Source organism: Pistacia vera, unplaced genomic scaffold, assembly GCF_008641045.1.
Source record: "Pistacia vera cultivar Batoury unplaced genomic scaffold, PisVer_v2 Contig691, whole genome shotgun sequence".
Lineage (NCBI taxonomy): Eukaryota > Viridiplantae > Streptophyta > Magnoliopsida > Sapindales > Anacardiaceae > Pistacia > Pistacia vera.
The window spans coordinates 675,492-690,458 of record NW_022196547.1 but is presented as its reverse complement, the minus strand read 5'-3'; the positions used below and the strand labels follow the sequence as shown (position 1 = coordinate 690,458).

At 38.7% G+C, this 14,967-nt stretch overlaps 2 pseudogenes; both read left to right on the top strand.

Moving 5' to 3' along the window:
- The first annotated feature begins 71 nt into the window (after positions 1–71).
- On the top strand, positions 72–2,896 carry LOC116113828 (annotated as a pseudogene).
- On the top strand, positions 1,117–4,066 carry LOC116113827 (annotated as a pseudogene).
- The last annotated feature ends 10,901 nt before the right edge of the window (positions 4,067–14,967 follow it).

The following is a 14,967-nucleotide window of genomic DNA, read 5'->3' as shown; positions in this document are numbered from 1 at the left end:
TTCTGGCTAAGTAAAATATATATTGAAAGTGTAGTTGAATTCTTCCTTGATTTTTCAGAGATCTTTTTAGCATGAAGGTGAGATGCAAACAGGATACTAAATTGATTTTGTATTTGCTATTTTTCTTAATCTGAGCATGATTTTCATTACCTCAAACGGGATACTAAATTGATGAATTTCCTGGATTTTATGATTGTTGATTTATTATTTATGCCAAGAGTGGATTGTGACTTGATTTCTGGATTATGCAGCTCATGTTCTCTTTCAAAAATAGCAAATGAAGCTTAGTGGAGCAGTGGAATGACTCAAGTGNGTAGATGGAGATTGATAGAAATGTTTGCGAAGACTCTAAATTAGTGAATAATATTTAGTTTTTATGGGGCCTCCTTAGGCCACTGTTGCACACGAAATTACTTATGTCAGAATCTGTTGGAGTGTTGACAGTATTAGCGTCTCTGTCTTAGTGCTATATATTGTATTTAAATTATGATGTGGAAAGATATCTTGATATCCAAAATGTAGAAGTGCATTATACAATTTTTTTCTTTGTCTTCTTCATCTTTAGCATTTTCCTTATTCATTCTGTAGTATGTTACTGGAACTAGATGTTTCTATATTCCACAAATCTTTTTTAGGAGAAACATAAAGCAATCTTGATTAAGAGTCTTACAGATTTCTGTTCCAGAGTCAGTAATATTCAGAAGCCTTCATTTCTTATGTGCATTATTGTGTGTCTGTAGGTATGCCAACGGAGGAATGATATCTTACTGCAAGCTACTATCATGGTGATGATGATCTCATTTAAGGTACATTTAAGTGCTGCAATTCACAGTTTAAGACTGAGACAAAGTTGCGCTACATTAGATATGCCATGTCGTGCAATTTTTGTATTTCCACTTGACTTAATGCTGGCTGTCTTTTAGCATGTTTTACATAAAAAGAATGTTTTGGATTACAATGATGGATTATTCTTCTGGTTATGTATAATATATATTGACAGTGTAGTTGAATTCTTCCTTGATTTTTCAGAGATTTTATGAGCATGGAGGTGAGATGCAAGTCGCACAAGATGCTCCTTTAAAGCCATCTATGGATATCTTTGCTGTAGGGTCAGTGTTAACAGTATTAGCGTCTTGTTTTAGTGCTATATATTGTTTTTAAATTATGATGTGGAAAGATATCTTAATATCCAGAATGTAGAAGTGCATTATGCAATTTTTTTCTTCATCTTTAGCATTTTCCTTACTAATTTTTTTTTTTTTTTTTAAATTTCTGCTGAACAAAGTTTGTAGGCTATTGTTTAATTGGCTGTAGTATGGTACTGGAACTAGATGTTTCTATATTCCACAAATCTTTTTTAGGAGAAACATAAAGCAATCTTGATAAAGAGTCTTACATAATTCTGTTCCAGAGTTTGTAATATTCCGAAGCCGTCATTTCTTATGTGCATTATTGTGTGTTTGTACGTATGCCAACGGAGGAATGCTATCTTACTACAAGCTGCTATTATGGTGCTGATGATCTCAGTTAAGGTAAGTTTAAGCGTTGCAATTCGCAGTTTAAGACACAGACACAATTGAGTTACATTAGAGATGCCATGTCGTGCAATTTTTTAATTTCCAATTGACTTAATGTTGGCTGTCTTTTATCATGTTTTACATAAAAAGAATGTTTTGGATCACAGCAATGGATTATTCTTCTGGCTATGTATAATATATATTGAAAGTGTAGTTGAATTCTTCCTTGATTTTTCAAAGATCTTTTTTGGCATGGAGGTGAGATGCAAACGAGATACTAAATTGATTTTGTATTTGCTATTTTTCTTAATCTGAGCATGATTTTTGTTACCTCAAACGGGATACTAAATTGATGAATTTCCTGGATTTTGTGATTGTTGATTTATTATTTATGCCAAGAGTGGATTGTGACTTGATTTCTGGATTATGCAGCTCATGTTCTCTGTAAAAAACAGCGCCAATGAAGCTGACTTAGTGGAGCAGTGGAATGACTCAAGTGGAGGTACACCAGTAGCAAGAACATGATTGGAGAGATTGAGAACCGCTCAAGCTATCTCTTAGCTATAAGTGTAACAGTATCTTATCGTTTCATTGAGTTTTTCTCTTTTGTTTTGCAAATATGATTACCTTCTTTGACAATATGCACATTGATACACAAATAAAATATGATGTCAAAAAACAAAAAGAGTTCATACATTTCTTGATCAGAGAGGTGGAATCAGCAAGCTTTTCAGAGATATCAGATGTGGAGACATTTGTTAAATGGCTAGATGGGTAACTATCGTCCGTCCTTGGTTGATGAAAGGGCAGTCTTGAAGTACTTCCCACAATGGCCAGAACGAAAAGCAGATGCTTTTTAAGAGAAGCTGCTTTCAATTACAGAGACTTGAAGAACCTTGAAACTGAGGTTTCATCATTTGAGGACAACCACACAGAGTCTTTGGCTCAGGCAACAAGAAGGATGCAATCATTTCAAGACAGGCGAGCATGTAAAAACTGAATTACTGTAACTTAGTGATGAAATTTGATAGTATAAATTAATATTATTGCATGAATAAATATGGAACTTGCAGGTTGGAGAAAAGTGTTAACAACACAGAAAGAATGAGAGAAAGCAGCAGTAAAAGATACAGGGATTTTCAGATCCCATGGGAATGGATGTTTGATACAGGACTCATTGGCCAGGTAGGTAACACATAGCTTACAAATTAAATTTACTATAAACCATTTTAACTGATATAAATGTCTTACCAATAATGTGAAATTTTTTATAGCTACTCAAATTAGTAAGAAATGTTGACTGTAAGCAGATGAAACTAAGTTCACTGAGGCTTGCGAAGGAATACATGAAAAGAATAAGCAAGGAGTTGAAACGNTAGTGGAGCAGTGGAATGACTCAAGTGGAGGTACACCAGTAGCAAGAACATGATTGGAGAGATTGAGAACCGCTCAAGCTATCTCTTAGCTATAAGTGTAACAGTATCTTATCGTTTCATTGAGTTTTTCTCTTTTGTTTTGCAAATATGATTACCTTCTTTGACAATATGCACATTGATACACAAATAAAATATGATGTCAAAAAACAAAAAGAGTTCATACATTTCTTGATCAAAGAGGTGGAATCAGCAAGCTTTTCAGAGATATCAGATGTGGAGACATTTGTTAAATGGCTAGATGGGGAACTATCGTCCTTGGTTGATGAAAGGGCGGTCTTGAAGCACTTCCCACAATGGCCAGAATGAAAAGCAGATGCTTTTTAAGAGAAGCTGCTTTCAATCACAGAGACTTGAAGAACCTTGAAACTGAGGTTTCATCATTTGAGGACAACCACACAGAGTCTTTGGCTCAGGCAACAAGAAGGATGCAATCATTTCAAGACAGGCGAGCATGTAAAAACAGAATTACTGTAACTTAGTGATGAAATTTGATAGTATAAATTAATATTATTGCATGAATAAATATGGAACTTGCAGGTTGGAGAAAAGTGTTAACAACACAGAAAGAATGAGAGAAAGCAGCAGTAAAAGATACAGGGATTTTCAGATCCCATGGGAATGGATGTTTGATACAGGACTCATTGGCCAGGTAGGTAACACATAGCTTACAAATTAAATTTACTATAAACCAATTCATGAAAATTTTAACTGATATAAATGTCTTACCAATAATGTGAAATTTTTTATAGCTACTCAAATTAGTAAGAAATGTTGACTGTAAGCAGATGAAACTAAGTTCACTGAGGCTTGCGAAGGAATACATGAAAAGAATAAGCAAGGAGTTGAAGTTCATTAACGAATGTTCGCAAGAACAAGAAGAGAGTCTGATGCTCCAAGGAGTTCGATTTTTCCTATAAAATACACCAGGTAAACTCAAACTCAAACACATTGTTAAATCCTTTCGTTTTCATCATCTCTTTTACCAACAATCAGAATTTTCAATTTGCAGGTGGGTTTGACATAGAGACCATAAATGCATTTGAAGAGCTAGAGAAAGTTGGTATGCGTGGTCATCATCAAGTGTTTGAACTTTCTAATGCTCCTTTCATTTAGTTTTTGGGGATTTCGAATGTTGAATTAGGAGGTGGAAAACAACATCAATCTTGATGATTTGTATAGACATCCACTACCATTGTACCAAACATTATATACCGAAATGAAAAGTTTTACATGTTTTAGCTTCAAAAGCCAATATGAGAATATGTTTAACCTTGTTATATTTCAAATATGTTTTACTTTGTTATGTTTCAAATATGTTTTAAGTTATGTTTTACTTTGTTATATTTCAAATATTTTTAGGTCAAAAATTTATATTTACATTTTATAATATTTTAATATAATTTTCTAATTAATGTTTTTAAAACTTTTCCTTTTATAAAAAATTAACAATTTAGTCACTCTTACGGAAAATAAAAGAGTTATCTTTTGAAGTTTTTTTCGTCATAATATCATTCAAAATTATACATAGGATTAATATAATCATTCTTTAATGTAAATGCTATAAATTTCAAGACATTTTTACTTAATATTATTCAGATATATTATATAGTAGTTGTAATATCTAAAAGTATTTGAAATATAACAAAGTAAAACATACCCGTGCAACTTAACTCTATTTATATCAATACTATCGCATTAAATTTAATAACAATTCATAAAAAAACTATAAATTATTGACAAACTTATTTGGTAATTATATTTTATCACACCAAAAACATCAATAATTAAAATAACATTCTATTAAATGATTGAGGTCAATAATCTGTCAGTAAATATCCTCCATGTTGCATACACCAAAAAGAGTCACGGTCAGAGTTCTTACTCTACTGATGACTTACCCAAGGCTGTTGTTATGACTCTAAATCAGGGTTCAGCAGTCAAGAGAATGGATTTCCATTCGATGCAACAAATTCTACTTCTTGGTAAGACCCCAGTGACTTAAAAAACGATATTGAATCTCTTATTAATATTATTATATTGAAAATCAGTTCGTTATTGAGGTTTCTGTTTTTAGCTGATTATTCATAATGTTTGATATTGTGTTTTGCAGGAAAGTGTGGAGGGTACAACAGATGGAGAGGGTGAAGTGGAAAGTGAGATTCCATCAATTCTTGCCAGCATGTGATGTCGGCAATTTTTGGAGCGGCAGTCGACAGTCTCAGCAACAGCGACAGAAGGAAGATTGACATGAGTAGTCTAAAGAAGATTCCGGTGGATAAATAAACCGGTACTTGCGTTGTTAGTACAACATACAAATATAGCAAGTGCACTGGTCGCACAAAGTGATAAAGTGATTAGTGAGTATCGTCCCCACAAGGATTGGTTGCTAAACACTGAATTTCCTATTTGTTTTCAAGTTGGAAAAACCGAAAATTGTTTGGATTTATGGGAGAGATTAAACTTAACTGAAAGCAAAATTTACTAAGTGTAAAAACAACTAAATTATGAAAGCAAGATTTAACACAAGAGTAATATCAATGTAATCAAATAGTTACGGTTTGACTTCATTCGGATTCTATGGATTAATTCTACGGATTATGTTATTTCTACACTCACATGCACGGATTATAAATCGAATTCTCAAAGTTGTCAGACATACTTTCTCAGGCTATGAATTCCTACTTTTCCCTATTAATCTTCCACACCCAACAATTTGAAGATTAACAAATCTAAGTTCTTAAGCTAATGGAATCCTAGATTGATTTCATTGTTTCTCAAATCTATCTCTAGCATTCAAAATAACAATGATGATTACCCAAGAAGCTCAACATGATTCATTTCGCAATCTCATCATGTTCAACAAATAAAATCAATAAAAATCAGAATAACCACACAATCTGTGCAATAGAATATAAAAGCAACGATAATCAATTGATTAATCCATAGAAATCTGAATCACATCAAAACCCTAACCCAAAATGGGTTAGTTCACAACTAAATTAACACAAATAGCAAGAAAAACAGTAAACACAGCAGTTAACATATTGAAACAAAGAGAAAAGAGTAGAGATCTCCCTTAGTTGAAGAATCCACAAGATTAAATCTCAAATTTTCTCACTTTCTCTACAAAAATGTCATAGCTACTCTCAAGAGACGAAAATCAGGCTACCCAGACGAACCCCCACCAAAATGGCAAAGTTTTTCTTAAATAGTTTGCCGAAAAACCTAAGACTTTCCTAAAATAAAACCGTGCGTTTTGGAGAAAATAAAATTTCGCAGACTTCGCCGCGGCGAAGAAAGAATTTCGCCGCAGCGACGAACTAAAATGAATCTCGTGCCTAGCTTCTTTTGCCGCGGTGAAGAACAAACTTCGTTGCGATGAACATTCCTGGAAAATTCTGAATTTACAGAATTGCCCTCTGCTTGCTTCCTTGCTTGAATTTTCGATCTTCGATGCTTTGCCATGGGAACAAACTTCATAGTGCTTCAACTCTACTTCAGAACTTTCCCAAATTCTGAGATTCGCTTGCTTCTGGGTCTAGAAACTCCAATCGGCTCATTATTCGCTCAAAATACACGTTTTGGCCTGAAATAGAAAATATGTGAAATTAAGTAGCAATTCAGGCATAAACGAACTAAGAAGTATCTAAAATCCGATTAAAAAGTCTAAATAAAACAGTATAATCCTTGGATTATCAACCTGATATCCCATTTCCGATGAAAATGGCAGCTTTCATTCTCTCAGTTTTGGAGACAACTTTGCAGATGCACCATGACTCTGTTAACACTCCCATCTTGGAAGCTAATGCAAGAGTTGTGGAGTTAAACAGGTTCTACTGTAATCTTTTAGCAGTTTTAGTGTTAAAAGAGTTGGATTTAGAGTGGAAGTGTGAAGCATTTGAGTTCATGAGAGGACTAAATGACGAGATGGTCTTGAAATAGGTAAGGGTGCATTTGGATCAAGGAATGTTGGTAAACACCCTCGCTTATATAAAACTTTAATTTATAACAAATTCACCCCTACCACCCTGCCGCCACCGCAAACTACTGCCAGAAGTCACCGTGAGTAGCCCACCATGATCGGGAGGCTCCAATATGGCCGTTTTTGACCTTATTGATGGTCAAAAAGGCCATATCGGGATCAGATTTGGCCGTTAACAACTAGATCGTTGGCCTTTATTGGCCAGATCCTTGGCCTTTATCGGTTAGATATGGCCGTTAACGGCCATGGATCTGGCCATGTCTGGCCGTTAATCATCTGGTGGAAATGACCAAAATAGATCTAGTCATTTTCGGCCAGATCTGCTCCCGATATGGTCTTTTTGGCCATCAATATGGCAAAAAGGGTCCATATCGGGGCCTCCCGATCACAGTGGGCTGCTCACGGTGACTCCAAGTGACTTCCGAAAACTTCCTGTGCGGCCGGCAGTGGTTTGGCTGGCGACAGGCGGCAGCAGGTGGATAGGGGCAATGGCTTGGGTAAGCTGAAATTTGTTTTGATTTCAAGGGTAATTTTGTCCAAAAAGTTAATTAATTGGGGTGAAATGGTAAAAGCAAGATTAATGTAAATAAATTTAAAAATAAGGGCATTATTGTCCTAAAATTTTATTAATAAGGGATAGAATTGTAACAAAAAAAAGATTACCCAAGTAATTGATGCGTGTTTCCTACAATATGCAATATGTAGCAAGTATACTAATCGCACAAGTAATAAAATGATGAGTAAAGTATCGTTCCCACGAGGATTGTTAGCTAAGCACTAAGTCTACTAATGTTATCAAGTTGAAGCAAACGACTTCTTTGGATTGATGGGAGCTAATTGCAATTAAACTTAACAATAAATTTTAAACTAAAATTTAACTAAGAGTGCAATATTAAAACACGGATAATCAATTCAAGTAAAATAGGTAGGGTTTTGACTTCATTTGGATTTTATGGGTTAAACCTAAAAATTACACTACAATCACATTCATACGCAATGGTTGTAAATCGAACTCACTAAGATGTTAAACATACCCTCTCGGGCTATGTTTTCCTATTCATCCTTATTAACCTTCCGCACCCAACAATTTGAAGGTTAACAATTCCGAACTCATTAAGCAAAAGAATCCTACAATGATTTCATTAATTCTTGAATCTATCTCTAGCATCCAATATTATAATGGTGATTACCCAAGAAGCATAACATGACTCATTTCTCAATCTCATCATGTTCATCACAATATCCATTAAAACTCAGAGTAAACACACAACCAAAGCATACTCATATGAAAGTAAAACAATCAAACACTTAACCCATTAAAATCCAAACTACAATCAAAACCCTAACCCAAAAATGGTTAGTTCATAGCTAAATTAACAATACAAAAACGAAAAACAGAAATAATCAAGTTCAACATAATGAAACTGAGATAAAAGATAAGAAATCTCCCCAAAAGATGAATCCCTTAGTTAGAATCGAATCTTCACCCTTGTTACAATCCAAAATCGAATCAAAAACTCATCCAAAGAATATGTAAAAGCTGTTTAACCTAAAAACGAAGACTCTTGGACAAAAGGCTTAGTTTTCCTTTTATACCTTGCCCAAAAACATGCACAAAATAAAACTGTGCGTTTAACAAAACTACAAATATTGACCGTCGCCTCGGCGAAGAAAGAAACAGATCTGGAGCGTGTCTGGCGTACTTCACTGCAGCGAAGGACAAATCTTCACCGGGGCGAAGCTATTTGATGAGTTCTGAAATTACAGAACTGCCACTCTGCTTGCTTCTTCGATTCTCGATGCTCTCCCTTTGGAACAAGCCTTATCGTGCTTTATCCTGCTTCAGAACTCTCCTAACTTCTGAGATCCGCTAACTTTTGAGTCAAAAACTTCCAATTTTGTCCTTAGTTGCATAAATTGTCCATTTTAACCTGAAACACAAAATGTAAAGAATTAAACAACAATTCAGGTCAAAATGCACCACAAAGTACTTGAAATCCGAATAAAAAGACTAAAGAAAATTGTATAATCCACGGATTATCAGTAATCTTACAATACCTAAGAAAATATTAGCTCCAATATTACCAACAGTAACCACTATTGGTATTTGAAGATTACCGGAATCTTATATTACTTGACAACCAAACATGATAATCAAGTAATATAAGATGACTTAACCCTAGTAATCTCACATAACCCCCAACCAAATGCCCCCTAAAGGTTATGTCTCTGTTTTTTGAGTTGGAATTTGAGGGCTCAAGAGAAAATTAGAAAACGATTTTGTTACTGTAACTTTATTATTTTAGTAATATTCATCTTACTAAATTTGTTGCATATAATTTTAACCTTTGATTTCATGTTTTGTTTGGGAAATATGGATTGAGTTTATAAACTATATACTACTTCCAAAAATATTACCATACTTTTGGTATAACAATTAGTTTAAGAAATGTTAATGTAATGACCATCATCATTGTTAGGGCCAAAAAATGTCCTTGGCCCCAATAGGCCCAAAGACGAAAACACCTTCAACAAAGCTCAGAGCCATGGCCCAATTCCGATTGGGCTCGCAACAGAGTTTACATATTAGGTCCGCCCAGTACACCTACCCTATTGCTCACTGCTTGGGCCCAATCAACAAAGGCCCTAATTCGTTTAGGCTTCATCATCAGCTTGTCTGGGCCCAAGTCCTTTGATCCTAGACCGCCTACTAGACTTCGGGTTTACTTGGAGCCCAAGGTTGCCTATTTACTCCGACAATATCCGAACTCTATCAAAGAGATCCATTACTATCCTAATTCGTCTATGATCCGTATCTTAGACTCGTTGGGACTCCCTTTCCCACTAAGGTAAGGGAGTCAAAGGCTCTCCTTTTTGACAAAACCTCAACTCCTAAGGACTCACAATCTTATTAAGACTCAAAGATCCTACAACTACTATTTAAACAAGAGGCCAGCCCTCTCACTAGCACAAAAGATTACACCTTCTAACCCCGTAGTTCTCACTCTTGAGAACTTTGCATCGCAACTGTAGTTATAGTCTCCAATTAGACTTTTGGTAACCTTCTCTTTCCCTAACCCTCACTAAATTAGCCTCATTCAGCCTTGTTGACTTGAGCATCGGAGTGCCTATGGCAAACACCACCCCGGTGTTTTATGTTCGCTTCACGCTTGTTTGCTTGCGTGTGCAGGTACAATAGATTGCTAGTGGCCTTAACCTCACAGGATCATACCCTATTTCCATATCAGTAGATTTATTGCATCTATAGTTTGACGCCCACTGTAGGGCCTCTGACAATCATTCATCTTTCAAGCCCTGCTTTGCAAGGAAACTCTCTATGGCTGAAAATTCAGATAACACCAATCCTGGTCTCGAGGCTAGACTCGAAACACTGACTGCCCTTTATGCAACAGCACTCAGACAAGGTGGCAACACTGGAAGCCGAGAACGCCACCATCTGGACCGAAAACGCCTCCATTCGGGCCAAAAACCAGTCCCTGAAAGAAAAGGTGAGTCAATTTTATGAACTTAAGCTTCAGCCTTGTTAGGTACAACCCAATCATTTTTGCACATCGATTCCGTCCATGCAGCCTCTCCAGACTCTAGATCATAGACTGACCGCCTCAGATACTAGATCGCGTCAACTCTATTCAACACTAGTGGACGATTCAACCTAGAATCCAATTGAGCAAGGACTGCCAATAGAGCCACTTTCGGTCGATCCACTCCAAGCACGAGATCAAGACATCTAAATAACAGAAAGCCCACCGTGATAAGAGCCACCCATCCTTGCCATCCTGCCTTATCTCCAATCAATCATTCCTACCCAAACCGTACTCGGCTCGACTCACCCTAGCGGGTCGAGCGGGCTCCCTCACCTTCAATCCACCCTGCTCGAGTCCATTCATCCCCACGGACTGAGTGACTCCTAAATAACCCCTCTCACCATCCATACAGGCCGATCAGTCACAGTGGGAACCACCTAACCCGAGGGAATGAATAGAGATCCAAATTACCAAGCCGCACACGATGGAGCGATTCACCAAACTACCCTACATGACTTAACCCAACAAAACATGCTGAGTACAAGTCATATGATGAACCAAGCTAACCAAGCTGAACTAGTGGCCTCCGCCTCACCTATGGAGCAAATATTGGCCAGAAGATTAACCGACATAAAGGCAATGATTAGGCGTATACCTGGAGTGCCAATCCCAACCAAAAAGAGTCAACCTCACAACTATGTCAATTCACCCTTTGTGGATGCAATTGCACTAGCCGAGATGCCACACAAATTCACCATCCCCAACATAAAGCCTTACGATGGCACAACCAACCCGGATGACCACTTAGCCTTATACTAGCAGCGGATGTTCGTCGCTTCAATACCTCGAACGTTAAGGAAAGCCTGCATGTGTAAAAGCTTCGGCTCCAGCCTCTCTGGACCAACCCTTCAATGGTACACTAACCTCTCAAACAACTCAATCAACTCATTCGCCTAGCTCACCAAAACCTTTGTTGAACAATTCGCCAGCAGCAAGAAACTCGAGAAGCTGTCAGCCGACCTATACAGAGTCTACCAAAAGAAGGGAGGGTTGGGGGGGGGGGGGGAGGGGGCACTAAGAGAGTACATTAGTAGATTCAATAAAGAAAAAATCTCCATCCCATCCTGTAATCCAGAGACAGCGGTAGATGCTTTCAGAAAGGGTCTTCTCCCAAATGGAGAGCTATACAAAGACTTGACAAAACTTGGCTGCACCACAATGGAAGACACTCTAGCCAGAGTAGTGATCCAGATCAGATGGGAGGAAGACGAGGTGAATCAAATAAGGCATGCTAGATATGATGATCTTCACCAAAGGCGGAGTGAAAGAAGGCCAGAGTCCAAATTATTTGAGCCCCGTTATCAACCTCTTCCCCGCAATTCAAGCAGAATAAAAAAATCGTATGATCGCCAGCCAACTAGAGTCGCAGATAGGCCATTAAGATCAAACCAATTCAAGATTCCAGAGTACAACCTCAACGTTGAACTAGCTCAGGTCGTGGCAATCATGAAAGGGATGAGACCTACCGTAAAATTGTCAGCAAAGCTCAATCCTAACTCAAAGAGGAACACGACCAAGTGGTGCGAATTTCACGACGATCATGGTCATAACACTGTCAATTGCATCGCCCTAAGATTGGAAGTTATAACACTATTGAAGTGGGGACATCTCCGAGACCTGTTGACAATCAAAAGGAAGAGTAAAATTGACCAGAGAAGCTCGAAAGAAACATCTCCCCTCCACGGGAACCGACACTGAAGGGGTTCTGCTTCATTTTCTTTGGAGGGTCAAAAATCAGTGGCGTGAGTTATTCCTCTACCAAGCGCTATGCGCGAGCCAACCATCACCTAGAAGTTTGGTCCATCCATCCATCCACTCGGGTGCATACTAACCAGATCATTCAATTTGAAGATGATGAGCCAATCACCTTAGCCGTCTCTCATCACGATGCTCTGGTCATCTCCCTCCAGATCGCCAACATCCTGGTCAAGAGAGTATTCGTAAACGGGGGATCCTCGGCAAACATCATCTTCCTTGAAGCAATGAAAGCCATGGGACTGGATGAATCAAACATCAGCAAACGCCCAACCATCCTGGTCAGGTTCAGTTTTGAGCAGAAATACACCATCGGTGAAATCGCCTTGCATGTCTACGCCAGTGGAATCAGCAAGCAAACCATTTTCCTAGTACTTGATTGCCCCTCACCATACAACGTCATCTTCGGTCGACCTTGGATCCACAACATGCGAGCTGTCCCATCCACATTCCATCAAACTATCAGGTTTCCAACAAAGTGTGGAGTAAGAGAAATCAAGGGAAATCCTAAAGCCTACAAAGATTGCTACAAGAGCGCCTTCAAAGGCAAAGGTCATGCTTTATAGCAACTACAATCCCATCCAACCCTTTCGACTGAGCCAGATCAACTATCAATGGAAGAGTTGGATGATGTGCAGATACATTCAGACCACCCTGACCAAAAGACCCAGATAGGCTTTCGCCTCAAGCCCGAGATAAGAGAACGACTTATAGACTTTCTTAAGTAAAATCAGGATTGCTTCGCTTGGTCCCATGCGGACATGACAGGCATCAACCTCGAGGCAATCATCCACCACCTTCATGTAGATCCAGATCACCCTCCAGTGAAACAGAGGCGAAGAAAGTTTGCTCCAGAACGCAACCGGGTCATCAATGAAGAAATTGACAAGCTGCTCAGTAACAGATTGATCAAAGAAGTCCATTATCCTGACTGGCTAGCAAACGTGGTGGTCGTGAAGGAAAAGAACAGAAAATGGAGGGTCTGCATATACTTCACAGATTTGAACAAGGCATGTCCCAAGGACTCCTTCCCACTCCCGCATATCAACATGATGGTCGATGTGGCAGCACGTCACGAACTCTTCAGTTTTATGGATGCCTTCTCAGGGTACAACAAGATTTTGATACACCCAGACGACCAGGAAAAGATAGCTTTCATCACAAAGAAGGGAACCTATTACTATAAAGTAATGCCTTTTGGTCTTAAGAACGCTGGGGCCACCTACCAGCGGCTGGTCAACATAATGTTTGACGAACACCTTGGAGACACCATGGAAGTATACATTGACGACATGTTCATCAAGTCCCTTATGGCCGAGCAGCACCTCAACCACCTTAGCCAAGCATTCGTCGTCCAAAGAAAATACAATATGAAGCTAAACCTAATCAAGTGTTTGTTCGGGGTCTCGTCAGGAAAATTCTTGGGATACATGGTGACTCAACGTGGGATAGAAGCCAACCCTGACCAAATCCAAGTGATCCTCAACATACCATCACCAACTTACATCAAAGACATTTAGCGCCTTGCTAGGTGAGTAGCCGCCTTGAGTCGTTTCATCTGCAGATCCACTGACAAATGCCACTTCTTCTTCGCCACACTTAAGAAATCCAAGAAGTTTGAGTGGACTCCCACCTGCGAGGAGGCCCTGCAGTAGCTAAAGAGGTACCTAACCTCTCCCCCACTTCGTTCCAAGCCCGTGGTTGGGGAAAAACTCTATACCTATCTGGCGGTCTCAGAGACGGCCATCTCAACAGTGTTAGTCCAAGAAGATAATGTGAAGCAGCTACCAGTTTACTATGTAAGTAAATCACTCCTTGATGCCAAGACACGATACAATCAACTGGAGAAATTGCCACTCGCCCTCGTCCATGCATCCAGGAAGCCCATGCCATATTTTCAATACCACTCTATAGTCATCCTTACCTCCTTCCCACTCAAGAAGATACTTCATAAGCTAGAGTTATCAGGCTGACTCACCCAATGGATAATAGAGCTTAGTGAGTTTGATATACCCTTCCAACCATGCACTGCCATCAAATCCCAAGTGTTGGTAGACTTTATTCCTGATTTCACTCCTAACACTACCGTCGAGGCAGAAAAAGAGTTATTGTGCATGAATAGTGGGTCGTCTTTAAAGTGGACTCTCTTAGTGTATGGCTCAAGCAATGTGAATGGAAGCGGGCTTGATATTGTACTTATTACACCAGATGGGAATATCATCCAGTGGGCTATACGGTGTGGGTTCAAGTGCACAAAAAACGAAGCCGAATACGAAGCCCTTATTGTCATAATCTCTCTGGCCAAAGAGATTGGAGTAAGAAAGTTGGAGGTAAAGTCTGATTCTCAACTCGTAGTCAACCAACTGCAAGGCACTTACCAGACCTGAGACTCAAAGATGACAACTTACTTGAACTTGGTCAAAGAAATCCAGTCTACCTTCGAAGAATTCTCTATCACCCAAGTCCCAAGAGCAGAGAACACCCATGCTTATGCCTTGCCAACCTCGGCTTAGCCCTTCAAGGCTTCTCCCAATCATCAAGCCCACTACTATTCCTCCAATGGCCAACCAATTGGAAGGAACATCCAACAAGTAAGTTGCTTGACCTGAAGGAGCCTAAAGAAGTTGGATGTCGAACTAGCCGACTCCTGGATGACCCCCATAATCAGATAC